General features: G+C 39.0%; 1 long non-coding RNA gene across 1 annotated transcript in view; it reads right to left on the bottom strand.

The window, feature by feature from the left end:
• The window catches only part of LOC106730492, a 654858-nt gene that overhangs the window by 130770 nt on the left and 496536 nt on the right, over window positions 1–27552 (bottom strand). The window contains exon 18 of the long non-coding RNA XR_004319837.1: window positions 1122–1206. This is a non-coding gene — a long non-coding RNA (uncharacterized LOC106730492). The remainder of the gene's footprint in view (window positions 1–1121; window positions 1207–27552) is intronic.

The raw sequence follows: 27552 nt of genomic DNA, 5'->3' as shown, positions 1-27552 counted from the left end.
TTTTAGATTCCACATATAAGTGATATCATATGGTATTATTCTTTCTCTTTCTGGCTTACTTTACTTAGAATGACAATCTCCAGGTCCATCCATGTATTTTTATGTCTGAGTAGTATTCCATTCTATAAATATACCACAACTTCTTTATTCAGTCATCTACCAATGTACTGACAAGGGCTTAATTTCCAGAATATATAAACAGCTCTTACAACTTAACAATAATAAAAAACAAACCACCCAATCCAAAAATGAGCAGAAGACATAAACAAGCAATTCTTCATTGAAGACAGACAAATGGCCAATAGACACATGAAAAAATGCTCACTATCACTAATTATCAGAGAAATGCAAATCAAAACTACAATAAGGTATCACCTCACACCAGTCAGCATGGCCGTCATTCGAAAGTCCACAAATGATAAATGCTGGAGAGGGTGTGGAGAAAATGTAACCCTCCTACACTGTTCATGTAAATGTAGTTTGGTGCAGCCATTATGGAAAACAGTATGGAGATTCCTGAAAATAGACTTACCATATGATCCAGAAATCCCACTACTGGGCAGATATCTGGAGGGGACCTTTATTCAAAAAGATACATGCACCCCAATGTTCATAGCAGCACTATTTACAATAGCTAGGACATGGAAACAACCTAAATCTCTTCCTCTTTTTATTGAAATGTTTTGAAGTGGAATTGGCTGGGAAAATAAGCAAGAGTTCTGTTCCTCTTGGAGCCACTTGATCACTAAAAAGTGACCAACTTTTAGAATACGTAGCTTTGGTGATGGTTTTAAATTATAGGTAAGCCCAAAATATTGCTTCCTTCTGCCCTAAAACTAGTCAGATAAGACTAGAGGAGCTGGAACCTGGGCCAGTCCCCTCATTGCCAACAGTCTTGTCTTGCAACTTCAGTATTCAGAATTAGTACTATTGTTTTCTTTATATGTATTACTATTTTAAAAATTCAAGAAGCACTGCAATAAAAAAAAAAAGAAGAAGAAGAAGATACTGGTTTCCTTTCTTCACTATTTCAAGAAAGTTGAAAAAAAAAACCCCAGGCTTTTTCTCTTCACCATCAAAAGTAAGAAATGAAGAAAACTATATATATAGCATTTACCTACCTCAAGATGTTGACATTCTAAATTCCAATTTTCTTACTTCTTTAACTTCCCCTCATCATGCTGTCTTCTGTCATTGCAAGGCACACTATCAGAAACAAAATAGAAAAACAACTGCTTAAGGATTCATTATGTACTAGAGATTGTGTCTAATCAAATTGCTTAAATTCTTTTTCAAATAAAAATCATATTTACCAGGAACCTGACCTAAGTATTTTGAGGAGAATTTAAAAATTACAAATCAAATATCAAAATAGACATAAAATGATTATATAAATACTACATCATTCTAAGCATTCATAATATAATTCCCTCTTTCTAGGGTATTCAAGTGAAACACAAAGATACTACATAGCTCAATAATAAAAATAACTCAACACAAGAATAAAGAAATGGAGGATGCACTCCAGTAAGACAATAACAAGTAAACATTTTCAATCAATTTAATTATCAGCTTTTTTCATTGCACCAAATTACACCCTGGTATTTGGGCTTATAAAAAGTAAAATGGCCTAAAATCTAGAATAATGGAAATCAGATGTGATTGGTTTGAAAAAGCCATGAGGAAACCAAATTATTTAGCAGAGGTAGAGAAAAAAAAAAAAAAACAATCTAATCAATAATATGAAGAGATTCTCGTTAGATCAATAGTGTATCATATTCAGGGCCAGCCCCTAAACAAAGCCACAAGGAGGCCAAATTTGCCATTGCCCTTTTTCTGGCCCTTGGTGACTGCTGATCATCCAGGGACTTTACATGATGGTTCTCACTGGATATCCATGTAGTAATCAGAACACTTTGTCAGCATGTGACAGAAAATCAACTCAAATAACTGTAAGAACAACAATTATTTCGGGGGGGAGAGGGCCCAAAGAATAAACATACTAAGGGTAGAGTTAGTTTTAACATTGCTGGTTTCAAGAGTTTACATGTATTTGTCATCCCTTTTACTTTGCCCCCATCTCAGCTCTGTTTTACCCTGAGTTGACTTTATTTTCACATAGGCTCTTCTGTCATGATGACAAGATGGCTTCCAGAAGCTCTAGGCTCTGTGTGACCTCTCAACAACTGTAACACAGACTCCTCATTCAGCTTCTTTTGCCCAACTGGCTGGTTATAAATTACACACTCACTGCTCAACAAATCACTGTGGCCACAAATGTCATGATTTTATTGAGCAAAACTATGTCAAGATTTCCCCTAGAACCAGGGGCTGTGAAACTCAACCAAATGAAGTAGGATAGGGGAGAGTTGTTATTTTTGTTGTTGTTTTCTGAAAATCAGGATGATTTTCATAAAAAAAAAAAAAAAAAAAAGAGGGGGAATAACAGCTAGACCAAAACAAGTGTCCACTAAAGCCTACCGTTTTGAAGAGTGATCCACAGTTCAACTCTTCCTTACCTCCCCACTTCTCAACAGAAGAAAGTCTTATATTTCATGCTCCACAATGTTCCCAAGGGAATAAACTTCTTCAAGTATAAACTGTACCATCATGGCTTCAATATCATAGCCTGGGAAATTCAGGAATGATGGCACGGGTCCCTTGGTCTTCCTCACTATCACCTCTGCTTGAGAACTCCCAGTGATGATGAGCACTAGTACCGCTGAGTAGATGTACTTCAAATTTACTTTTCTATCTTGAGCTGGCATCTGCCCTTTTATGGGTTTTCCATTGGTTCTAATTTCTTCTTCTAGAGCTATCCAAATTATGTCCATCATATGTTCTAGATAGTAGATCTTCATATGTTTAAAGTCAGGTTTGTTCGACTGCTGTGCATATAATATGATTTCCAGAAATTTGACACCCAACTATTTCTTTATGTTCACTTTGTCTCCAACTATTATACTACTCTTTTTCTCCTGAACTTCATTTTGGTTGAACCTTAGATTGGAAGATTTTTTAATTGTTGCTGTTATTTATTTTGTTGGTTTGTTTCATTTATATAGTCTCTGAAAGTCAAGGAAGTAAAAGTTCAACCAACGTGAAGCAACAAATTCTCTTTATATCATTACTCACACCTAGAGGCTTCTTACCCTAGACAGCAACAGAAGCATACCAACTTCAGCTGTGGAACAAAAATATTCTCTATTCCTGTATCTTTTTCTCTCTTGTTTCATCTATCAGATTGTTTTGCTCCAAAACAAATAAACAAGTAATTTGAGTCTTATAGAGAGTATACACTTTGTAATCTTGGAGTCCACAAAAAAATGTATTTACTGCAGCAAATGGTTGGATTCCTGCTTGTGTGCCATGGGAACTGAATTTCTGCCCTAATGTTTTGGCACATCTTCAGTATACTTACCTCTGTAGGAGTGGTGTGTATCCACAATTATGTTATTTGAAAAGAATCTTTGTACTGGAAAATCCCATTGAGATGTAGCATCGCGTTTCCAAGGGTGTCTTGGGACAAGAAAGAATGGGGCAGTAATGTACAACCACTTGGTTACATCATTCATACCAGAGAAATTATTATCCAACTGCTGACGGGGAACACTTGTACTTCTCTATTATCAAAGATTTTGCAGAACTGCTCAGCCCCTCTATTCATTTCATTCCAGCTGTTCTAACACAAGGAATGAAACAGATTGTTTCATTCTCTAAGTGTACATTAAAAAGGACAATGCCATCATTTGGGAGGAGAGGGGGCTTTTGAAGGGTTTTTTGCTCAATTCGGACTGTGTGTGGAGCAAGCTCACTGCCTTATAACAAAAGCATAAAACTCAGCGGTGACAGGCAAGTCAAAGGCTAAAGAATTCGTTAAAAGGAAGAAGCCTTAAATGTTCAGCCATAAACAACAAACGACATCAGAAAGGAAGCAGGGAAAAGGTAAAGGAGACCGTGAGAAGGAATGTGCCCTGGCTCAGCACTGCATCCTTTTATGATCCTTTGGGAAAACTCATTCGTAGGGCTCCAACGGCTCTTTCCTGAATTTGTCCTACATCAAAGAGCCACAAGCTTGTTCATGCTTGAGCTTGTTTTTAGTACCTTTTAAGTGTGCATAGATTTAATATTTTCTATCAAAAAAACTCAAATTTGTTTTATGTCAATTGTCTGGTACTTTCTTGCCATATGAGCTTGAAGTATAAACCTTGCCCTCTCCTTAGCAATCATCCATTTCTTCATATAGTATTCCTGCTTTATCTCACTTTGTGTATATACCACAAATATCCACCAGGCTTTCTTATTTTCCTTCATTCTTTTCACTTCCTACTCCTATTCTTCTTGAATGTCAAATATACAAGTACGTAACTTCCACTCCCTTTTTCCACACCAATGGTAGATGTTGCAAATTAATCATGGAAATCTTATGATATATGAATCATTTCCAATATGTATTCAAGAAGTTACCACCAAAAGAGAAGAACTGAAAAGTAAAATGAAATGTATTTTTGCATCCTTGATCAGGATGCAAACTTAAAGAGGGTGTGAAAACGTAAGAATCTAGAAAGCTACCAAAATACTTCTTTGAATTTTGTAAAGAATTTTGTAAATCTCTATACTTGGTCCAACAGTGATGGAAAAGTTGACTGCCCAAATCAAGATCATTGTAGAGGCAAAATTTTATATTCATTTTGGCTCATCTTTTACTCCTCAAATATACAGAGATTTAGTACTTGAGGATTCCTATTGATTTTTGAAAGTCATTGTTTTCATAGGAATAAAAAGTAAACAATTGTAAATTATGGAATATGGTATAATGTCTGCATTTGCCTCCTTCCCCACCCCCAGCCCCAGCCCCACCCCCAGCTCACATTCCATCGTCAAGACCTGAGCTGGTGTCAGCCAGGGGACTTGGTTTCACTTGTGAGAGGAGGGAGACACTGTTAGAAGCTGTTACTTCTATACAGAAAGTTCTCCTTGGGGGTGGCTTGCCTATGGGACCCATCTCATTCTACCCTCCACAATACTAATGGGGTCTGGGGTCTTCTTCCTTCTAATTAATAACAGACAAAAGCACTCCTTCAGGCTCACACATAATCAGGTTTAGTTCACAATGAATATACCGTATATAGCATTGGTTTCCATCTGAAATTACTAATAAGGATGTATTTTTCTAGCATTTTCTCTTTCTTTCATATACTCATTCATGCTGTGGAGATAAATGGCTATATTCAAGGATTTAGTCATCCTGACATAGTCACAACAAATATGACAATGTAGTCACATTAAAGTGGGTGCTTACAAGGTACGTATGGGAGGACATGGGGGAGAAGTATGTGAAGGTCTTCATCCTGGCTGGAAACTGAGAGAAGTATCAGGCAGTAAAGTTAGGCAAAGAGGACAGCCAGTCCCCAAATAAATCCCTAGGGAAGGCTCTCGATTTTCTGAGTTGGGTTTCATGATTATAAATACAGTATTGGTGTGGATACTCTCTCTGACACATTAAATCCCCAGCCTAAAGTACCTAAGAACTCAGTCTGAGCTGCCTGGCTCTTGTTTCTAGATCAAACTGACTTACTCCTCCCGTTGTTTTCCTGCCAACAAAATCACCTCCTTAATATCTGTGGTCTGTGCTACACACACACACACAAATATTATTTAACAGAAACAAAAATTAATCTAAAACCTACCCAACTTTTCTTCAAATGATTATGAGTCACTTCTGGCTCCAATTTCTCGTGTTCCCTGAATTCTTCTTCACTGAATTGTTATTTCAGGCTCTACCTTTAAACCTGCCTTGGGCTTCTCAAAGCCCTTTCCTCCTAACCCCCTCCCACCTTACCAAAGCACCCACAAGCACACTACTAATTTTGTATTGTTTTGCTATGTTTAAAAAACTGTGGGTTTGTGAGTCACAGGGAAAGGGGTAATGTGTCAGCCAAGTACATTCAAGTCGCTTTTTAGACATTCCTGTCATTACATGCGATGGTGACCCCCTACCACTAGAAGAAGCTGTGTGTGCTGGGTTCTCAAGCAACCTGGTGAGACAACATCAGGATGAGGGAAATGTCCTTTCTACTATTAGTAGGTAGGGGATCCAGCATATTCACATACACATTAACTACCAAAAACTGCAGTCTTTTCACGTCTATCTGGACCACTGCTGCTTGAGGGTGTGGTAAGCAGACCCACCTTCCCTTTCCCACTGCAACCTTTCATGCCTTTTCACCTCAGTCTAAATTAGGAACTTTCCCTGTGAGGTGAGCAAGGCACTGTGGGTCATGTGAATAAAATGGGTTGGTTACGGGAAGAAAATGTTAGCAATTTTATTTGCGTGCTTTTAGCCTTTCAGTTCTATTGTCTGTGTCTTATTAACTGTATGTTTAAAAAAATAAACACCCAAACATACATTATGAAAGTGCAACCCCCAATTTTTTATGGCTTCAAAATAGTTGGAAGTCTCTGTTCTTCAACTGCTTTCTGATGACACGCATTTGGGGAATATGCTCAGGAGAGTGGCAGCTTCTCTTCCACTTTGTAGACACTCCCGTCCAGGAATGCCACCAGGCTGGGGGCCTTTCTGAGGGATTTTTTTCACCAGATCTACACAGTGCCACCATTTCTGCCTCTTTTATTGTGATGTCTCTCTCTCTTCCACCATCCCTCCTCCAATGTACCTTTGCTCAAGGAGCTGAGCAGAGCAAAAAGTAATAGCCTCTCTTTTGAGAGAAGTCTTGTGACTGAACGAGTATTGTATTCCCTCTCCTTGACCCCCTCCTGCTAACATTGAGGGAAACTGCCTGTTTTGAGGTACATTCCTGATCCGTGAGGCTAACAGGATCCTAAAGTGAATTATTTGCCATTTCTAACCCCGACGAGCTGGATTTTAAACCTAATGTTCCTATAACTTGACACAGTTCTTTCCCCTTCCCTAGTTCTGTTTCCAGACTGGAATGTCAGAAGCAGGAATTGCGGGATCTGCTTTATAATGGAATTTTCTACTCAGCGGGCACAGTACCTTACCTTTAGTAACTTCTGAGTGCATATTTGTGGATTTAGCAGGACTTACTTTAAGACAGTGCTTTAACTAATCTAAGGCGTTGGTTCTCCAACTTCAGCATGAATCAGACCCACCTGGAAAGCTTGTGAAAACACAGATTGCTGGACTCCAACCCCAGAGTTTCTGATCCAGTAGGTTTGGGGAGAGACCCTAGAATCTGCATCTTTTCTTTCAGATTCCCAGGTGGTACTGATTCTGCTGGTGGGGGTCCACATTCGAAGAACCACTGAGCAAAGAAGTGTGCTTTCTATCTTAATTGTGGTGGTGGTTTCATCTATCAAAATTCATCAAATTGTACATCTTAAATATATGCAGTTTACAGTAGAGGAATTATACCACAATAAAGATGTTAAAAAATAAAATAAAATAAAATAAAACTGCAAAAAAAAAAAAGTGTGATATTTATTCCCTGCAAGCATAGAAAAAAGGAACAATCTAGGAATAGAAAGATCAGACTAAATTTATATGTATTATTTTCCTTCTTATAACATGGCCTTGTTGTATTTCTAAGCATAGAGAATAAATTTTATTAAAACTCAAAGATACTGTATAGCACAGGGAACTATGTTCAGTATTTTGTAGTAACCTATAATGAAAAAGAATATGAAAACAAATATATGTACGTATATGTATGACTGAAACATTATGCTGTACTCCAGATATTGACACAACATTGTAAACTGACTATACTTCAATAGGAAAAAAAAAAAACTCAAATAGTGAATAAATTTGGAATTACTTAAATTATGTATGCTGTTATTATATGATTAAATATAGATAATTAATTATTTGGCTCTATAGTCACAATTATAAGGGTGATGTTTATAAAGTATATAATTTAAAAATTATTTCCAAAGAGATAATCTTATTACTTTTGGACAAAAGCCTTTCAAATACTGTGTAATAATCTACATTTTACAAGTGAAGAAAAAGTTCAGAGAAGTTGAGTACGTTTGGCCAAAGCCAAACAAACCCTAAGAGTGAGGTTCATTTTGGCACCAGAGCGAGCTGTTTTCATTCTATTCTGTCTTCTACTCCACTTCTCTGTCTGATGTTTCAGTTTTGTGATATACTCGAGAATAACTAGAGTGTAAAACAAATATTAAATAGGCCATAATGAAGGGAATAAAGCTTGAACTGGAATTAGAGTACCTGAGTTCTACACTCACCTTTTCACTAATTAACTGGGAAAACTCAGGCATGTGTATTAACCTCGCTGTGTCTCAGATTCATCAACTACAAGTGAAAGTTAAAAAAAAAAGAAAACTGATCTTCTTCACAAGATTTGTGTGAAAATCAAATTTCATGAAGTAGTTGTAATTTAGTATAATTCTCCATGCCAGCCTTATTGTTTAAAGGACCTAGAGAGGTTTTGCTGTATAGAAAATAGCTTAGGAATGTATCAAGTACGTTAGAGATTTAAGGTCTGATGATTAGGCAGAGTGTGATTATAACTTGTATTCATTTAGCTTAGCTGCCTCTGAATGGAATACAAAGATAGATTAGATTAATCATTAATATTTAAGGTGCTTAGAGCAAGTTATAAAATAAACAAAGAGTATGCAATGACCTAGCAAGGGTTATAATCAACTTGCTGGAACTATTGAGAGCAGGGGGAGGTGCTACAAGCGGTTCCATACTCTGAAATAAGCACACCATTCTGGTACGTGGAAGGGAACATCAGCGATGCAGCTGTTTCCCCAAAGGGGGGAAAATTTGAATCAACCTTTCTCCTACCGACTTCCCTTCTTTTTCCCTTCAAATGCTTTCCAAAAAGTTTTGAAATATCTGTTTTCTAAATTTCGTGTTTGTTCAATATTCTCATGTCATTTATTTTGCATCTACTAACATGTTATTCTAGATGGAATTTTGATTTATAGTATTTCTCCTAATGACCCTAACAACAGTGACTCGCTAGGGAGTCCCTCAGTGTATTATTTCTAGAAGCCTGGCCCTTGTCTACTTATGTTCACTTTTATTTAACTCAATTGAACCACAGAATATTGAAAACAAAAGCTACCTTAAGACAACATTGAGTCCCCAGCCCCTCATTTCACAGTGAGGAAGAAAGAAGCCTAGACTAGTGGTTAATAGCACACAGCTAGTTAGTGACAAAGTGTGTACGAGAACCGAGGGATCCATCACTCCCATAGCAGACTTCTCTTCACCGTATAATGCAACTCCCTCTAGAGTTTCCACCTTTACCTAGGAAGCTAAGGAACAAATCACAGGCCCTCACCAATAGGCAGAACGTCCAGGAAAAAAAGTGCACAAAATACAAACAATATTCAGGTGTGGCCAGACAATTTGCATTGGAATCTTGGACTTGTTTTTATTTAACACTGACATGAGTCTTGTGACTTTACCTCAATAAGTGCCAACTTATTCTTTTTATGAAATGGGGACCAAAAATACCTGCACTAGAGGACTGATGGTGTGATAGATCATGGCCAACTTTGCCCAGAGTGTATGAGGTAAATAATAGATAAACCTGCTCTCTCTTCCTCATTTCTCACAGTGTTTCATCTTTCTGCAAGTGATGCCTTCCAGGGATCATTATTTCCCTCCCTTGCAACTATGGAGTTAAATTTCTGGATCTTCCCCTCCCCTCTTTGACTGTCTCTCTGACACTTCCCCTCAGCAGACCGTGTACAGAAGCACTGGCCACCTCACCTCAATTCAAGGTACCCGGTGCAGGCCATGTTCAGAGACGCTGCACCGGGCACTGCACGGTTGCCTTGTGCCCAACTCCAGAAAGCTGTGAGAACACTACTCCTTCCTCCCCAGAGAGAGCCCTGTAAGCCAGCCCCGACCAGGGCTTTTAAGGGACAGGGTGTACTCTAGAGAGGACTCACACCACTCAGTTATTTGACAAGCAATAAAGCTCTCATTTGCCTCTGAAAAAAAAGTCCTTACTTTTCACCAGGAATGAGCCCAAGATCCCCTTCCCTTTCCCCTCTACATCTTCTGTTACCAACTTCCTCCAGGGCATCCACAATGAGTGGGAGTTGCTTATAATGAAAAGGTGATGCCAGCAGTGTCCTTCTTACCCCTGTAGTTTGAGGACCCTTTCAACTGTGTTCTAAACATGCTCTTAGTAACCAACAGCCATTATCCAGGCATTTGGAAAACTGGTATTGACATATTCCCAACCTGGCTAATAAATGCCTCAACAGTGTGAATATTAAATTTCAGAGTTTTTATTCAATTCTTTTTCCATCCATTGTGTTTTCAGCTTTAGGAAGCCTTCGTTGTACGCCTGTTGCCTCAGCAAGATGTGGGACACTTGTCTGAGTTCCACATTGACCTTTCACCAGTGTTGAAATATTGAGTTTGAAAGAACAAGTAGAAATAAAGGATATTCTTAAGAAAGCCAGAGAATCATTCACTTGAAAATATCTCCATTATTTTGCAACTCAGAAAAGTCGCCAACATCATTGCGAGATTTGGCTTGTGTACACCTGGAAAATATGAGGCTTAAATATTTCATGTTGACACTCCGGCTTCACTTCCCCTGGGGGTTGTGGGAAGGCTAAACTACATGTGCTAACCTCTTGCTAAACTGTAATTCAGCCTATGCCACGGGGGCTTCCTGGTGGCCTCATAGGTCTTTCAATGTTCGCCCCCTACCTTCTTATCCAATAGGAGTTCATTTAGCCTCTCCTAGATTGTAACAAAATATTGCTCAGGGTCAGATTTAGTTCCAGGTAAAGAAGGCGGATGTTTATAGGGTATGATTTTTTAAAAGTCCAAAAGTCTCCTACAGAAGTACTTTCGCTAATAGCCTTATTGAAATCCCCGTATTAGTCACTTCCTTGGAATGAAGCAGTGAGAAAAAAAATTATCTGATAAAACATACAAGCTATCCGAGAGTCATGGCACATAAAGCCCCTTTCTCTTACTGATCAAACTAGATAATCAGTCACTTAGAAGGACTGAAGAGAGGAAAACTGTGGTAAGACAGGGGAGGAAAAACAAGGCTTGGAGTATGTCCAAGCTTGGAAGGGCAACACGAGCTGAACAGATGAAGGAAATCATGGAAAGAAGATATCACTTGAGACACCCCTTATGATCTTAAAATGATGGCTTAGGACCAACCCTAATGCTTTATACCCTTACTTCCATCTGTCCATTCATTCATCCGTCATCCGTTTAACAAGTGTTTATTGAGTAACTTTGTACAAGGCACTGTGATGCTACACTAAAGATACAGCGATGAAAAGAGCTCAAGTCTGTATTCTTAAAGAATTTGCAAAGGAATAAAAGCAAATAAATAAAATTTACAAGTCAGAGTCTTAGATGCTGTAAAAAATATTAGCTCATGGTGCAAAGAACTGACATTTATTACCTTGTGACAGACACTGTTCTATAGATGTATTCTTCATTTAATCCTGCCAACAATGCTCTAAGATAGATACTACTATCAAGTCCATTTTACAGATGAGAAAATGGTAATAGACCTTCAGTAACTTCACCAAAGTCCTACAGATAAAAAGACACAGGATTAGGATTTGAGCCCAGGTTATCTAGCTCCAAAACCCATATTCTTGACTCTGCTGCATAGCTCTCAAGAGCCCACAGGAGTTAGAGCCAAAGTGGAAAAAAATCCTGTAGAACCAAATATGAGAAGTATTACACAGAATCTAATAGTCATCTCTATTGGAATTTTCAGCTAGTCATCAAAGAAATACAGGGATATTGCCGCCATCGCTTCGTTCTCTGGAGTCGGTATAATCAACGTGACTGGTTGCAAGCTTTAACATCAAGGCTATTCATGGATGAACTGTATGCTCAAGAATTAAAAAGAGTTAGTAGGACACCTATGAATTATTATAATTTGGCCATTTTCATTGTAAGCATATATGTGTGTGTGTGTGTGTGTGTGTGTGTGTTTGTGTGTGTAGACATATATATTTCTCATGCTCACAAAGGAGATAGATGATGGAAAAAAAAAAGTATAGGGAGGCCAGTGAAGATTTGTGAGCCAGACAAATTTTGTCAGGGTATAGGGAGGAGACCTAGGAGACTGGAGCATCTAATTTGATACACTTATAAGCCACAAACATGTTTGAATGACCAAGAGCCAGCCACCACCACAAAATAACCAGGATAGGTCTGGAGTCAGCAGGGAAGAGCTGGGAAGGAGGCCAGGCCGATAATGAAAGGGGGCATTAAGGTACACATTAAACTCTCCAAAGGGAAAAAAAATAAGCAAAATGTCTAAGACATCTCTCACAAAAAGTTGAAGTATTAACATTTCTGCTAAAGTAGCAAAAATGGCAAATTTGCTGGTTTCACTAAGTACATTATATTGCTTTTTTTCCCCCTTGATTTGGGGAGGTGGGACAGCTTCACTGAGTAATAGTGAGGTCATAAGAGACTTTTCTAGAGTGGTATATCAACCAATTACTGGGCATTTGAAGGGAGCAGTTTATTCTTCTGGCATTAAGAAACCAGCATATTTGGAGCTGGCATCCAATGGCTCAGTCTGGTTCCCTGAGCAACTTGGGGTTCCAGATGGGAGAGAAGCTGTCTTATTTCAAGGAGTAAAGGGGCCATCAGAACCCAGGGCGCTTGATTGAAATTTCAGACATCTGATTTTGTCAGAGTTCGGATCCCTTTCCTTTGAAATGCCCTGCCTTAATAACCACTTTAACCCATTGCCAATCTTTCCAGCAAACATGTCTCCCTATGATTGGGAAAATTAATGAACAGGCACTAGCTAATATAATTAAAGCCAAACACTCCTGATTTCAGTATTAAGAAAAAGCCACTGCCCTGATTTTCTCTTGACAACACAAAAGTCTTGCCATCCCCGAACTGTTTAATTATTGAGATGAACTGTAACAGTACACCGGATAGGGGCAGAGGTCGCTGAGCAGCCCTGGAAGTCAGAAGGCAGGCAGGGCTGACAGAGGGCCTGCCAACGCCTCAGGCTGCAGCTCCAAACCCACACGCTTTTTCTCAGGCAGCCAGCCTCTGATAGGTAGCCCGATAGCGGGGCTAATTTGCTGGTCTTCCAAAGGTCCGACGGTGCTTGCTTGTTTTAAGACAAGCCAAAATATGCTCTGGTGACCACCACGACATCGCAATTCCCATGCCCTACCACATTCCTTTTTCAGATCCCAGGCACTTTTTTTTCTGTCTCCCTACGTGCAGTCCAGGATGTAGACAAAATGAATTCCAAGTGACCTACGCGGGGGTGGATTTTTTTTTTTTTTTTTTTAGAAACAAACAGCAAATTAAGAAGGGGGAAAAAATCCTGTTCTCACTTTTTTCTTTTTTTTTTTTTTTGAGGGGATGTATATGTTTATTTTCTCAGAAACACTTTCTGGCTGTGACAACAGAACTCAGTTCTACGAAAGTATCTTTTCCACCCCACTCAAATGTCAAAATACTAAATATTAACCCCTGATTTTGCTTACTTCTCTGCTTTCCAGACCTAATAGAACCTATGACTTTCTTTAAATAGAGATGTGTAATTTTCTATGATTCTAGAATAACTTCATCTTCTGGAAAAGTAGGGATTTTTTTTTCTAATATGTAATTAATAATATTTAGACTAACCAAAGATGATGGTGGGGGGGAGCTGGAAAAGATTACTAGAAATGTTAATCCTAGATAAATCAGAATAAAAGTGAGATTTTTCAAATACATTGTTTAATATTCAAAATCATTATTTAATAATCAAGGGAAGTTATAAAAATAAGTATATTCAATGGTTTGATTAAAAATAAAATTTCTAAAACTTTTGTTTGCTCTGAATGACAAACATAATCTTTTTTTTTAAGGAAAAAATAACTGTCGGAAGTAATGGAGTCTTTTACAGAATTCTGTGTAGCCTGAAGCAGGCTTGTCCTCAACCTTTCTATTTAACACCTTTCTCTTGGATGCTACCCTTCCCCCACTCCGCGCCTAGTAACCGTGGACCTGTTACTTCTCTCACCTTATCAAAACTTGCTCTAAGCCTAAGTAATGATAAAGCCTGAAAGGGGCTTGGTAATCTTCTAATCATAGAAGCTGAGTCTATGGCCTCCTTCTAAGACCAGCAAAGGTAATGAGAGGACTAGATATTGTCACATATGAACACCATTTTTATCCAAACTGAACACCTCTGGGAAAAGGGAACAATGAATGACTTCACTAGGGCAAGAGGTCTAAGCCAGGACTATTCCTGGTAAAGTGGGACACATGTATTTATCTAAATATGTGACAGTAAAGAAATTCATGTTTAGACATACAGTAGTGCCCCCTTATCCACATGGGATGCATTCCAAGATCCCTGCTAGACGCCTGAAACCATGGATAGCACCAAATCTTATATATTATGTCTTTTCCTATATATTTTTCCTAGACATATATACCTATGATAAAGTTAATTTATAAATCAAGCACAGTAAGAGACTAACAACAATAACTAATAATCAAATAAAACAATTATAAAAATATACTGTCATAAAAGTTATGTGAATGTGGTCATCCCCTCTATCAAAATAGCTCAGTGTACAAATTTAATGCCTCTTCCATCTTAACTAAGCACTTATCATGCACTATGGCCATAAATTTTGCAGTTTGAGGTGTGACAGCAAAACTAACTCACATTTATTTTTCCCACTTCATAATTTCATGAATAGATGATCTGTTCATGCCATAGATCTTAGCACCTCAGCATACGATTTCTTTCCTTGTTAAATCAAGAACATTCACCTTTTCACTTAAAGAAAATACTTTATGGCTTGTCTTTGGCATATCTAAGTTGCCAGCAATCACTACTTTGCACCCTGAGACCTTGAGTAAGTCAAAGAAGGGTGACTTGAACATGAAAGTGTGATATTGAGCAGGTCAACCTGATAAAGGAGACTGCTACTAAGTGACTAATGGGGGCTACGTTGGACAAAGGGATGATTCATCCCTGAGGAGACAGAGCAAGAGGGCTCCAGACTTCATCATGCTACTGAGAACATCGTGCGATTTAAAACTTACAAATGGCTAATTTCTGGAATTTTCCATTTAATATTTTCTAACCGGGTAACTAGAACCACAGAAAGCAAAACCTTAGATAAGGGGACTGCTGCACATTAGATGACTGCTTCTTGTCATCTTCTTGGCCAGGCCACTCCCTTTGCCTTTTTCACTTACTGCCCCCATCCCTTAAGCTGAACTCCGAGATCAATACTGCCAGCTTCCTAGGGTCTCAACTCAACCTTTGCCATCACCAAATACTCTCCAGTCTTTCCAGATGGATTTTCTGGGACCATGTAACACCTGGGTATCTCCAGGCCAGAGTGAGAGCTCTCTCTACCATCACGCAGCAGCGGCCCCACTGTCCTAGTCTAGCTGTCTGGAAGCCAAAAATCCCCACGTGAGAAAACTGCGTGGCTTATGCTTCGTTCCATGAGTGAGACATTAAGGACATGTGAAAATGCAGTAAGACTCTGCTGACTTACTAGTACAAGAATTTAGTATCATGGGGGAAAAATCCTATTCTCCACAATGTTATAATGTAAAAACTTGGCACAGACATGATGAATTTGGTTCTAGCTGTCCCCAGATAGAAATATGATAAAGAAGATTCTTAGCAGTCCCTTTGGATAAGTTTTGTGAAAATGTAAAGAATGGCTAGCAATGGGTTTCAACTTTAGTATTTATTATAAGAACCACCTGGGGTCCTTATTTAAAAGGATTTCTGGGTTTCACTCCTCAGTAAGTTTGATGAGATGCCCAAGAATCAGCATATTTAATAAACCCATCAGGTAGTTTGGATATAAGGGTTCCCTGCAGCCAAAAGCAGTGGAAAAGGCTTCATCTTTCTCATTCTCTTAACCTGACACACAGGATGACATGATCGTCTAAGTAGCCTTTTCTCTTCTAAGTCACCTAGAAGTCCTCATAGAGTGGGAGGGATGTACAGACCTACCTAAACCGGGAAAGAGACTTCCTCATTCCTATAAAAGTGGCATGGTGTGCGTCGTGAGAAAATAGACCAATTTGGCAGAGACTTGAAATTAAGAACTAAGCTCTGTCTCCAGAGAAATAATGTTAAGTATAGCCTAAACCCCATTCAAGAAGAAACTGTGACTCCCTTTATGACCCCGCGTTGGCCAAGTGAAGTTAAAATGTGGCTCAGCCACATCAGCGATGTACAGGAACAGACTGCAGGGAATACAAATGGAAATTACTGTTAGGGAAACATCTGAATTTTTCAAACAAGGTGAGTTTTCTTTCTCGGTTGTCTAATTTAACATTCCAATAGGAGAAGAAATCCGGCGTCTGAAAACTGTATTTAATTCATTCTTTAAATAGCATTGCAGCCTTTTTCATTTCTCTCCACGCTGCGTTTTGTTGTTTTTGTCTCGGAGGCTTTAAGGCAGGGCCAGGACTTGCACTGGGAGGCCTGCGGATTACAGGAAATAATGACCTGTATATATTTAGTTGTTCAAAGGAAATTAGAGTAGCCTGATTTTTATTATTCCCCATTGCCCCACGTTCTCTGGTGTAATAACTTGCCCTGTTCTCTAATTTACTTTTACATCATCGGAAATGTATACCATTTAGCCCAGATTCTCCCATGACCAATCAGGACCTGCTGCTAGCTAGGTTAACAAAACCTTCCCCAGACTGGGAAGCCTTCCTAATGCAGGCCAGCCAAAGACACCAACGAGCCGATCTTTCCAGAAAGTATGTGAGCTAGAGAAAGTAGTTTACCAACTTCTCCCCTTAGGTAGCCAGTGACCACTGTATGCCCTTGCCATTGAATGTGACAGCTAACCTTTCCAGGACTAGTGTCATTTTAGATTAACCTTCTCCTGTAAAAATTTGTAGGCAATTTCCTTCTATTTAGTTTTTTTAATTGTTAGTCTGTCAGTGTATTTACAGTGGCTCTGCCTCTCTGTCCTGGCTTGCTTTCTTTCCCCAATCCTTACCACCAATCTTCTGTATTCTCTTTAATGTTAATATCCAAAAGGTAAAATTCATCTGCTGGTATTTTTAACTTAGAGGAAGAAACCTATCTGATTTGGGTGTTTTTTTTTTTTTTTAAATTATGATTAGATATTTCGATTATGATCTTACTGGGATTTTTCTCATCCCATAGCTCATATCATCCATATTTGCTAGAATACCGGGGGGAGGGTGGGCACAGTGGGAAACAGATCCTTATGGGGGATGAATTTCACAATATCTTTAGAACATTTGCAACTTATCAGCTTTTCTTTTCATTACAACTCTATATTATAGTTTAGTCACTTCAAGATGGAAGTAACATTTGAAAGGTAGGAAAAAGTGATTTTTATACATTCACTGTGTTTAAGAGGACATTTAATGAAGTTTTGAGGATTCTCTCCATTCTGTTATGATAGTTTAGGCTGTGTGCTCTTTAACTGGTAGGATTTGGCAGGTTCAAAATGAAGAGAAGTAGTAAGTAGTTTTAATAATCACAACTTCTGAAAATCACTCCAACATGATCATATTTTAAGAGCTCAATAAATTTGGCCTTTATAAACTTTTCTTCATCCCTCCCCAAACATTTTTTTCAGTCTGGGCAGTTGCCTCATTATTAAATAGGGTCTCTATTCCAAAATAAACTCAAGTCACTTGTATTCATTTTACTTTAATTTCCTTCAGTCTCATATATTGTTAAGATTAATTATTGGTTTAGTTTTGTCCCGTCCCTGCCCCTTCTGAAACAGCAGCAATCCACCTCATTTTCCTACTTATAAATTCCTTAAAAATATATATATATTTTTATATACTCTCTCAAAGTAAATATATCTGAATGTTCCTCACTTCTTCTCAAATCTTAACTAAATCCTCCCAACTCTCCCAAATAGTAATCTCTGGTTCTGGTTCAAGACACAATTTTTAAAACACTTGCTACTTTATAGAAACTTTAATAGCTGAACTATACTTTTATTATTGGAGTTTAGGTAGTCTCTCTTACCAAATCGCGCTGCCATGTTCTAAATTCTAATCCTAGGTTACATGGTGACTTGGCGGGGTCTGTCTTCAGAGGGTGCAGAAATAGTTTTGGGATACTCTGGCCCACTGAATCTTTGAGCTTCATGATAATTTGGGATATGAATAGCTTATACTTCAAGTGTGTATTTAAATCAGCTAATGCTCGTACTTTCCAGAGTTTGCCAGGTGGCTGACCATGGGGTCAGAGGTGAGGGAGGCAGACAGAGAACAATGCAGTAAAGTGGAGAAGAGAAATACTGATTGTTTTCTCTGCAGCAACAGAATTATTCAATTTTCAAATGTCAATTGGAAAATACTTATTCTCATTGATTATATTCATTCTAAAATGATTCCTGAGGAAATCATAAAAAAATGTCATGGCCTGATAGGCAGATGATATACGGAATTACTTCCTTCAAGGCAGAAATTTGGGTTTTGCTTTGTGTGTTTTTCCCTCCTCCCTTTTCCCTTCCCCCTTTTTCCTGTAGGTTTATCTACTCCATTTATCTATGTTTGTCCTTATGCCAGTACAGAACTGTCTTGATTAATGTCGGTTTGTCGTAAGTTCTTAAAACAGGAAGTGTGAGTCCTTCAATTTTGTTTTTGTTTTCCAAGGTTGGTTTGACTCTTCTGGGTCCCTTGAATAAATTTTAGGGCCAGTTTATCAAAAAACCAATTGGGATTGTGATAAAGATTGTGTTACATCTGTAGATCAATTTGGGGAGTATTGCCATCTTAACAATATGAAAATTTCTGATCCATGAACATCAGGTGTCTTCTCATTTATTTATATCATTCTTAAGGGGGAGTATATAGCTCAGTGGTAGCGTGTGTGCTGAGCATGCATGAGGCCCTGGGTTCAATCCCCAGTACTCCATATTAAATAAACAAATAAACAAACAAACAAACCTAATTACCTCTCCCCTCAAACAACAAAAAACAAAAAAGTAATAAAAATCTTTAAAAATTCAAAAAGTAAAAAAAAAAACATTCTTAATTTGTTTCTACAATATTTGTTTAGCTTAAAGAGTATAAATTACTAAATTTATTTCTAAGTATTTTATTTTGTGTGAAATTTTTTTCTTAAGTTTGTTTTTAGATTGCCAGTATATAGAAATACAACTAAATTTTTTACTTTGATCTTGTACCCTAAACCCTTGCTGAACTCATTTATTTGCTCTGAACATTTTAGCTGATTCTGTAGGATTTTCTATATATAAGACAACCACTTCTACAAATACTGAGAGTTTTAATTTTTCTTTTCTAATCAGGATGTCTTTTATTTCTTCCTCTTGCCTAATTACCCTTGCCAGAAACTCCAGTAAAATGTTAAATATAAGTGGCAAGAGTAACATCTTTGTCTTGTTCTTAAAGAGAAAGCATTTAGTCTTTTACTATTAAGTATGATGACTAATCCTTATTAACGTTTAGTAGAATTCACCAGTGAAGCCATCCGGGTTTGAGGTTTCCTTTGTAAGAAGGCTTTAAATAACTGATTCAATTTCTTGTTATATGTGTTGCCCCTAACCACAGTTTTACAGTTCTACAGTGGAGGCATTGTTGTCTTATTTGCAAAAGCCAAAACTTGCTGAGAAATTATCTTTGGTGGATGTCATGATGAGAGAGAGAAAGGAGGAGAATTCTTCCAGACGAACCAGCAAGCGAGGAAGAGAAGAGACTTCCCTGGCCTGGGGAGAGGTCAGGGGTATCAGGCACTGTTTGTAGCACAGTCCTGTGAAGGGGCCAGCATGTTATAGAAGGGATGTGATGCAAATCAAGACACCAGACCTGAAGTCTAGACTCCTAGAATCTCCAGCTTTCCCCTGCTTCTTGGGGCCCTGGAGGCTGTCCAGACACTAGACTTGTGTAGACTGCTGTACATGGAACCTCAGCAATGTATATTGCATATGGCCTCAGCAACATACACGGTAATGACTAGTGATGAGAGGAGTCCCCCAACATTTTGACTTTACCTAAAGTAGAATAGGGGCTTTGTTGGATTTAAATTTATTTAAAGAAAATAAAAATAAGTATCTTAGTTTATTGGCTAAAATGTGCATTCATTTCTGTAGGAAATCATTGGTGTGCTATATCTTCATAGTTCTCCACAATAGACCAGCCAGGTCTGACTAGTCCTTCAGCAAAGCTGAGTCATCTAGAAATTCTTCTAGGTGGGATGTATCCCCTTTGGGATAACGTAGAGATTATGCTCCCTCATTCTGGAACCAGAGTGACTGGAATTAACGCTTGGTTCAGATGCTTAGTAGCTGTAGGACCTCAGGCAATTTACTTAGTCTCTCTGTACCTCAGTTGTCTTTTTTTTTTTTTTTAATTTTTAAAATAGGGATAATCTATAACACCTAATGTCATAACTACCGTGAAGAATTACATGACAATTAAGTATTATTTATTCCTTACCTACTATTACAATTGATATTATTTCCAGAAATAACTAGCTGAAGAACCAAATTCTATGTTCTGTGTGATTCCTACTGGAATTCTTAAATATTACCTTCTTCATTACTCTGATGTCTGCTATGACATCCATCCTTGCTGTCACCAATTGTTAACATATCAGGCATCTTTTATTTTTCCTTTTCCACATTTTTGAAAGAGGCTTTTCATGACATTATCTTCATATTCCTTTCTTTTCTCCATTTCCTCTCCTTTTTCTCACATTTTCTACTCAAACTGTTGATAAACCCTCTAGGGTTGCCCTTTTTCCAGTGAGCACTTACTAAGTGCCTGCATTCACCAAGCTTGGTACTGGTCTCTTAAATCCATGATCTTAAATCTGTGTCAGAGCCCTGCAGGATAAGTACAGTTGTATTCATTTTACAAATGAGGAAACAGATGAAGAAAGGTTTGGTGACCTACCCCAGTTCACTCATCTAATCCATGGCACGTCTAGCACACAGATTTAGTCTTCTGAGTCTTAAGTCCATGCTGCCTCTTGTCCTTCAAGTTGCTGCCAAAATAATTTAGCTATCGTGCAGCTGTGATTATAACACACTCAGTTCAATGGGTCCTTATTGCCCATAAAATAAAGCCTAAACTCTTAGCCTTAAAAGTCAAAGCTCACTATAATCTGGCCCAAATCTACATTTCCAGCCTCTCTACTCATTGATCCTTCTCACACCCACTACACTCCAATCCAAACATATAACTTCTCATTTCCAAGCATGTTATCTACTGCCCTGCAAGGATGCCTTTGCCCATGCCTATCCCCTTCTGCTAGATCATTCTTCTACCCAGTATCACCTCCACCATAAGGGATTTAAATCTCAGGTAATTATAAAATCCCCATTCCGTACTCCTATAGTAGTTTGGACATAGCCACCTTATCGGTCTCATCGTTCTGCTTAATGTAGGGAAAATGCCAGAGCTTCTGGGTGAGTGAACACACAGAGGCACTGGGAGGACTGGCCCAGCCTTCCTTCTTCATTCCTCACAGAGGAGACAGCCCTGACATGGAGCCCATCAGAGAGAAGAAGTCCCTTCATCACTTTTCTGTACAATCATCTACCATTTCACTAAACCCAACTGAGAACACCTGGCCTATAGGTGCCATCGGTGCAGCCCTAGGGGCCCTAGTTCCACCTTGCCCATTTTATGAGCTCATATTAAGATGATGGGAGACAAAGGCTTAGCATGGAAATTGCTATATTAGATGCCAACTGCATGGCCAAGTAATCAGAAAATCACCACAGATTTTTTCCCCCAGAGTTTTAAGAGGTTATACAGCTCATGAATTTATTTTGGATCCAAGACCCTTCAAAAAGTCTGTAAATATTGAGGCTGGAGATGTGGCCAAGAGGTTCCAGGATTATGCTTCTGTCACCTGAGAATAGAACTCCTCTCTCCTAACTCAGTCTCCTGGCTAGTAGCCAGGTGAGGGACCATTCAGGATAAGACTTCATTTCTCAGATGCGTTTGTTACATTGTAGGTCTGATCGCAGCAGTGTTTGCAGGAGGGAGGGGAGAGACAATGAGGGAGGTGGTGACTGAAGTTGCCATTCAATATTTCCAAGTCATATTTTATCTCCAACCTTGACATCATTTTGATGTTTTCTAGAGTGATTTCCACACTTGCCCAAAGTTCAAAATTGTCCAAATGCCTGACACATAATAGACACTGAGCACATATGTATTTAATAAATGAGAGAATGAATAGCTTAGTAAAACAACAACAATGCAAATGACAACACAAATTCTGAGTCCTAACCACACCTACTGAATCAGAATCTCCAGGACAGAGGCCTAGTAATCTGCACGTTTAACAAGCGCACCCTGGATGAGTGTTACCAGGCAAGTCTAGGGGGCACTCTCTTAGGACAGAAGTTTCTGAACTTAACTAATTATCATAATTACTTGCAGAATTTTTAAGACTCATAGATTTCTCGGCCCTTCCATGGACTTCCTGAAGCAGGGTCTAAAAAGAGGAATCTCTGTTTCTAAAACAATTCTGCAGATGGTTCCAGATATGTGAATCACTACACTAGAATCTGTTGTGTTGAATCTACTCAAAAATGGAACTGAAGTCAGACTTGACAAGTAATGAGTTCAGCTTTGTTCATTTAAAAGAAAAATCGCTTTTGTTAGGGTGACACAGGTATATGCATTTGTCAAAACTCATTAAATCATAAACTTCAGATTTGTGCACTTCACTGTATGTAAATTTTATTGCAAAAATATGTGAACAGATACACTGGATATAAATTCTAGTAACAATATGCATGCTAAGTGTTTAAGGATGAAGCATACTGATGACTGGAACATTCTTTGAAGTGCATCAAAAATCCAAGTGGACAGACGTACAAATTGATATGTGATAAAGCAAACTAAGCATCATTATAGGTTCTAGGTGGTGGGTCCACATGCGTTCACTCATTAGTCCTTTAAACTTATATTTATTTTTGAAAAATTTTATAGTAAAATGTTGTGGAGACAAAAAAAATCATAGAGAAAAATAAATACCAGAGAGAGAGAGAGAGAGGTGAGATTGAAAAGATGTCAGGGGAAGCGAGTTTGAGGGAAAAGCGGAGAACTGCCTGAGAAGATAAGCCCCTCTGGACTCAGCTAAAGCTGACAAGTCAGGGAAAAACCAAGGGCAATGAGGAAGAAGATGGTAATGGAGAGCAAAAACACATTTCATCAAGAAAGGAACCAACTAGTTTTATTTTCCCATTCAAGAGAACACAGGAATTGCTAGGTGAGGTGAAGGATGTTGCCAGATAATGCACGTTGGCAGCATAAGGAGTGTGTGTCATGTAGCCATCCGTGAATGCATTTTATCTCCCATGCTAGCCTACAAGTACTGGAGTACAGACAATGTGTCTTCTTCCCAATACCTAGCTTAGCGCCTCTTCTGTATTGGTGCAGGAGTCAGGATTCTTTGGCAGTTTATTTTCAACGTAGAGGATTTAGTCCCTGGTATGACACCGACCCACTAGTGGTGAGTTAGGCAGGGGGAGGAGTGTTTTGTGTCTCTCCAAGGTCATAGAGAAAGGGAGGCTCGGCATGCCTTGTGCCAGATTTGGGTGTGGCTTCATGTTTATGGGACATTTATGTGGACAGTTTAAGGTAAGGTTTCTCAAACTTGGCACTATTTACACTCTGGGCCAGTTCATTCTTTGTCATGTGGACCAGTCCCACGCCTTGCAGAATGTTTAACAGTACCCCTGACCTATACTCACCACATACCAGTAGCAGAGCTCCAGTTAAGACAATCAAAAATATCTCCAGACATTGCCAAATGTCCCCAGTGGGGCAAAATCATGCCCAGTTGAGAACAACTGGCTTAAGGCAATGAGCAAAGACAAGCATCCTGGGAGATCTGAATCCCAAAATACGTATAAACTACCTGGATGAAATGTTCCTTTGAAGGAGCGTCTCAAGGAAGGAAAAAGTAGGTAGCAAAGAAAGTGGTTGGGGGTAAAGTTTTGAAAAGAATGGTAGGAAGTGAATCTTGGAGTAGTTCCTTTACCCAGTTAGCTTACAGCTACTGAAGCTACAGCATATCTGTTTCTTAGGAACTGATCATTGCAGAGGGCCTGGCTAAGGTTAATAATGAGGAAAAGTAAGTGTTCTCATGGAATACAGCCACACACATCTATGATGTGTACTTAGGACCACGGCCCAAGACACGGTGGAACTTACTAAGAGATAGTCATAATGTAGTATCAGGGAAGCAGGTAGGGATGGGGTGGGGTCTAAGCCAGAGGTCCTTAGATGTCAACATAAAACAGCACTCCTTTCTAGGTTCTAGGAGGACAGAAAAGAGATGCAGGGGGTTACCATACCTGGCAAGAACAAAGCCTGGTTCTCATCATTGCGTAAAGATAGAAGCCTGAGTGATGACGGAGGAAAGAGCCAACTTCTAGGAACTGTGGCATCTTGTGCAGGATTGGACCTGAGATTCAACATGACCGGAGGCACTTCGGGGTTGGGGGGCAAGCTAGATTCTGGGCTCAACCCCGAGCCCCAGAGGTGGCATGAGACACCATGTCATGGGTGAGATAAGCAGGAGTGGTGATTCAGAATGGGTGGGCTCACCCCTACGCAGCTCTGCTGACATAGGTGGCAGAGTGAGTCAGGAGAGGCCAGCACTCCCTGTCTGCACCCAGAATCATGCCTTGGAAAGTTTTGCAATGACCCAGCCAAAACACTCAAGATATAACAGTGTGTGAGGAAAAAAGGACACCAAACTGCATATAATATATGTAATACCAAGGAAACATCATGGAAGGAAAGAATGGAGATACTCTAAGATGTGGGAAAAGAGAAAACTGTCAGAATTTTATTAATTTCTTCCTATTTTCATCTATCTTCTATGTTTGAGTAATGTGTATGAAATATTTTTATAATCATCTTTTAGGTATTCTAAAAAACAATGAACTTCCTGTCTCGAACCAGGATTGGTCTAGGAATCAGGAACGGCGGATTTTCTAAGTAGGACAAATACTAGGCCTTGCGAAAAAGCTTGGGGAAGACACAGCCCGAGGAAAGTGTGGGAAATGTGGAAAATGTGGTTTGCTCAGTGGAAAGGAACACACTCCTACATAAACTTAACAAAAATGTAGCATGTGTCATCAGAGTACTTTCCTCCTAACAGACAACTCTTTTGTAGTTTTGTAATAGGAAGCAACGTGTTCTCCCCCTGTCCCCACCCCACCACCAACTGCTCTCAGGGAAAAAAATAAATCCTCAACTCTTTGGCTACAAGTAACTGTATATTGGACTACGGAGTACAGGGTTTGTTTGGAATGATGGATGGTTCGACAATATAGCACAATCAGACAAGACCAGCCATCAATCACTTTAAATCAATGATAGACCTTGAGTGTGTTTTGTGCCATTTTCATTCATTCTAGTGCCCAGAGAGTTACACGGAGAAACCTCATGACCTCACATGAGCAAAGAAAATGGCTTTTAAAGTTGTTTCTAGGCTCTATTCATCACTCATTCCTGGGTGAGATGCCAGGAAATAATTTTCATGGTTTTTTTTTTTTTTTCAACTCATCTTTCTCACCTCAAAGTTTGGATGCTGGGGCTGCACATAGACAACAAGGGGAAAGAAAGTGTCAGCCCCCAGCTGAGTGCACTAGGTTTTCTGTCATGAGAAGGAAATTTAGTCCTCAACTTTTTTTTTTTTTTTTTTTTAATTTTTCTTACTCATCAAATGACCTGCTCGGAATTCCCTCCTGTCTTCTGGAAGGAGGTTATGATTTAGTCATGATTTTCTCTGGGGACATTTGGAGTAGGGCACTCTGATCATCGGGGCAGGCTGGCCATTGCTGTTACGTTCCTCAGAGGAGACCATCAGGAGTCTCCTCTGCTTGGCACAGGTGACCCTCATGGCCATGGTGATTCGTGTGAAGTCCTAAACCATCTCATGAGTGACCCTGGCATCTCTCAGGGTTAACAGTATCTACCATTGAAGGGACTGAGGAGATAGGATGTCTACTTCTTAGCCTCAGGAAGACTTTCAATACCCTGAAAACACCTCTTTTCTCCAAGTTTCTTTGTCACACAGCCTCAGCAATTCAAAGCACTAGCTCATTGAAGCACTCTCATCAGTCCCCTTCAGTGGTCCTCAATGCAAATGTCACTTCCTCCTACCCCCCTTTCCTCATCCCAGAGTTGAATGAGAAAGTAAATGGTACCTAGGCCTTCAGAAAAGAAGATGTCAACTCCACCAACTTAGGGTAGGGCTAGGGAAAGAGTAGGCAAAGCTAGCTTTTATCTTACCTTGCTACACCTATTTTAAATACAGAGGCTTGCTGCAAATAGTAACATTCTATTTCTTCCCATAACAAATGTGCCCATCAAAATAGATTCTTTAGATTTCCTATCTCCTGGGGAAATACACTACTATCTTGTGATACTGTCTTATGAATGCATACTACACATAAAATTCTAGCATGATATCGACGCGCTTCTACTTAATGATGGAAACAACTCTGCACATTTTTTAGTGTCAGGAGTCTATTAGTATATGTACATACTACTCAGTAAAAAGGGCAGTGGGATTGAAAACTAAGGAAATAAGAAACCAGTAATGCCTGGGATCTAAACCAGGTTACAAGGCAACCTCGAATCAGGGGAACTCACTATCCTAAGAATCAATTCCTTGGTTTGACTCCAGATCACTTACTAGATAAAGAAGTATTGGCAAGGCACCAAGCCTCTATTCTGAGCTTCAGATTCCCAGCATTTTGATGGAATGATTTGTGCTTTGGGGACTCTGTGCGGATTAAAAGCTATATCTCTTACAACTGTGTCAAATTCCCCTTTCCTCACTTATCTATGACAAAGATCTTGTCTTCAATGACAGGTGTAGAATAATAACACTGTCTTCATTACTTTTGTTGCTCTAGGGACCCAGACAAATATGAATATTTCCAGTTAGATTTTATACACATATGTATATATTCATATATGTGTACATATATCTATGTGTGTGTATATATATATACATGTGTCTATTAGTGGAATTGATAAAAGAAGGGCTATCATCAATGTCTTTTTTATTGCATTATAGACTGAACTAGGAAGATCTGCCCTTTCTGTCACTAAGCAAGTGGTAGTCAATCAAAGATGTAAGAAACTCTGATTACTTCAATAGTGAGGTAACTGTGTGCCTTGTGTGAAGGTAATTAAGCCAAGAGGCCATCAGATTGAGGTGTCTCAGGCTGTGGCAGCCTATGCAAGCAAACTGAAATTTAAGCCAGAGCCAATGCACTCAAATCCACAAAATGACAGTTAAAAACATCCAATCACAAACAGCCAAATAGGTATTCCTAAATAAGGCAACTGCTTAGACTATAGCCAATCAAATAACTTCGTTCCTTTGCTCCCTGTCTTCTCTGTAAAACATCTCTCCCCTAGCTCCTGTCGGTGCAGCGCTCCTAACCACCTTCGGTTTGGTGCAGCCAAATTCAAATCTACACATGCTCAAATAAACTGAAATCTATTAAAATTGTCAACAGTTTATCTTTCATCACTTGCTTTAAGAAAAAAAAAAAAGCCTAAAA

The sequence above is a fragment of the Camelus ferus genome, chromosome 5 (assembly GCF_009834535.1).
Source record: "Camelus ferus isolate YT-003-E chromosome 5, BCGSAC_Cfer_1.0, whole genome shotgun sequence".
Taxonomy (NCBI): Eukaryota; Metazoa; Chordata; class Mammalia; order Artiodactyla; family Camelidae; genus Camelus; species Camelus ferus.
This window is presented reverse-complemented; position numbering and strand designations above follow the sequence as displayed.